Raw genomic sequence first — 3,193 nt, 5'->3', positions numbered from 1 at the left:
TTCATCAACAAGTAACTGGCGTGGACTTACGATTGGATTGAATGATCAAGATTGATGGTTGCTGTGTTGTTTTATATCCTGTTCCTGTATATTTTTATTTTGTGAGGACCATATATAAATTTGCCTTACCATGTAGGCCAATCCAGAAGAAGATAAGTCGTCATTATTTCTTGATTAATTATGATTATAGAAATACAAGGCCAAGTCATTTTTGTTCTTTTCTTTTTCATCCTATGCACATGTCCTGTATCCGGTCATTTAATTTTTAAAACCCGATTCATAAAAATATAATTTTAAAAATAATAAAAAATATTAATAATTTAAACTAATTTAAAACTTTTCATGTTTGTGATTATGAGCTGCATGCAGTTATACTTGGTAATCGAGAGCTAGAGAAGCTAATGAAGACAAGTATTCCGATCCTTATTAGCTTTGTATTCATCAACAAGTAACTGGCGTGGACTTACGATTGGATTGAATGATCAAGATTGATGGTTGCTGTGTTGTTTTATATCCTGTTCCTGTATATTTTTATTTTGTGAGGACCATATATAAATTTGCCTTACCATGTAGGCCAATCCAGAAGAAGATAAGTCGTCATTATTTCTTGATTAATTATGATTATAGAAATACAAGGCCAAGTCATTTTTGTTCTTTTCTTTTTCATCCTATGCACATGTCCTGTATCCGGTCATTATTGAATAATAATATCTTCAGTAATATCCATGTCAGATATAACATTATAGAATACATTGCCATAACATAACACCGTGTTTGCATTAGTGCTACCAAATTGATTTTTTTTTCACAGAAGGGTTGAATTTCAAAAATTAGAGTAACAACTACAAGTGTACCATTTATCAAATTGATGGGTTTTTTTAGATAGATTGAACCGCTTCTAATTTTAGGTATTATAAACTCGTTCATACTACACTTACACACAATATTAAGAGTGCTAGCTACAATTTGTATTTGGCACGCATTAGCTAAGTTTTGAATTTAGGTGTACTCATTGTAAGTCCGTTTAGAAAGTAACGGAAGTTTTTTTTTTTTTTAATTATGAAGAAAAAAAAAAAGTCACGGTATGCGTATTTGGCACTATTTAAAAAAAAAATCGAAAAATTAATTCACAACTTTTTGAAAAACTAAAAATATATGACTTTTCTTTCGAGTCATTCTATTATTTCTGTAAAAAAAATTGACTTCAAAACAAAAAAGATCTACTTTCATTTTATACTCTGTGAATGTTTTCTGTTTTTACTGAAAATACTGGCCCTTCAATATGATTTTCACGCAAGGTTCCATCTGTTAGAAGCACTGGTCATTCACCATCATTTTAAAACAATGTTCCATTTGAACGACTTATTGCATATATTCTTTCTAGTTATTTTTTTTTTATCATTTTACTTTTTTCACATGTGATTTTATTTTTTATATAGCTTGCTATTATTTTTAATTTTTTATAGTTAGTTATAGCAAATTCTTGACTCCAATAAATGAGGAGGGAGTTCTAATGGGAGTAAAAAGAATAAAAACAGCAAAAAAAAATATACATTCACACATATTTTATATTTGTTTTTTATTTTCACCTACTATATCATACATAATAAAATAACAAACAGTGACTCTATAATAATTCCTTTGGCATTGTCATCAAAATTAGTGTAAATTAAAATTTTATTACTATTTACCACGTACAAAAACACTGTTATGGGTGAAGATGAAGTAGAAGAATCGATTTTGAATGATATTACGTAGTTAGAATTAATTGCCTAAAAAATGGAACTAATAAGAGAGCAAATAAAGAATCAATTGGCTAAACGATTATGATCTTAGTGATTAGGTTATGAAAATCAACATTCAATGTTAAAAAGTATTTGTTATCATTGTTATTTTAATTTCTATTTTTTGTATAAAAAAATTATTTTTGAGTTATTTATCCAAATGTTATAATTTTAAAATAAGTACTTCTATAACTAAAAATTTAAAAATAAAATAACTTATTTATAAGCTGATATTAATAAAAGTTCTTATACTTAAAATTTTTTTTTAAAGAGCCTATTTAAATTGTTTACTCAAATTTGAGTATTAGGAGATTGAAGTTTGTTTTTTTTTTTCTGACTTGAAATTTTTTTTTTTCAACTTCACCGAATTGATGGATTTCATATTAATTTATATTTCTCCCAAAAAAAAGAAAACGAGTCTGATTAACGAGCCCAATTTGGCAAATTAAACTTGTAATGGGCTCTGTACACCCAATCATGTGGGTCTTTCTTTCAATTTTTGTTGGAGGCAAAAAAAAAGGTGTTGCTACTTTGCTAATTTTTTTTTTCAAAAAATCTAGGAAGCCAATTCAAGCAAATTCTTGTATTTTTAGTTTTAAAATTTAAAAATATTAAAATAGTATTTTTTTTGTATAACACACTTTCTATTTTAAAATTAGTTGATTCTAGTTGGCTATATTCTAGTTGGTTCTTAGCGACTCCTAATATAAAATATAGTCTTTATAGTAGAGGGTGCTGATGATTAGAGAGAGTATACATTGGCTATGAAGTTGTGTGTTGTTGCAATTTTAATGAATTATCAGTAAATCAATACACTGTATGCAGTGGCAGAACCAGAAATTTCATAAGAGGGGTCAATTAAATATAAAATATAACAAAAAATTAATAAAATATAATTTGTAGCATATATATCAAAAAAGTAATTATATTATATAAAAGTTAATGATCGACTACATACTTTAAGATTTTGATATTTTTTAATCTTGCTCAACAAGTTGTGCCACAGGTTGTTCAATAATATTTTGAACATTACTCAAAGAATCTGAAGCTGAATTTTGTTCATCATATATTCTCTCTTTTCTCTTGAAAAATGAGTGAATTATTTTCATCTTTGACGTTTTTAACTTAACTTGAACTATCTAACAAAAAAAAAACAAAAATAATTGCATATATATTATTTTCTTTAAAAAAATATTAAATCTATTGAGTAATAACAAATAATTTTAGAAACACAAATATATAATAATCAAAAATAAAGTTATTGATTTACCTGATTATTTTTTTGTTCCAAGTCTCACCCAAAAATAATTCTATTAAGTTTTGCCCTCACTTCAATCTTTGAACACTGTCCATTATAAAAAAAATAAATTAATTATTTTAAATAAATAATATAAATAATACTTGACATT

This window comes from Arachis ipaensis, chromosome B09 (assembly GCF_000816755.2).
Source record: "Arachis ipaensis cultivar K30076 chromosome B09, Araip1.1, whole genome shotgun sequence".
Taxonomy (NCBI): domain Eukaryota; kingdom Viridiplantae; phylum Streptophyta; class Magnoliopsida; order Fabales; family Fabaceae; genus Arachis; species Arachis ipaensis.
The sequence above is the reverse complement of the archived record's forward strand: the minus strand, read 5'-3'. Positions refer to the sequence as shown.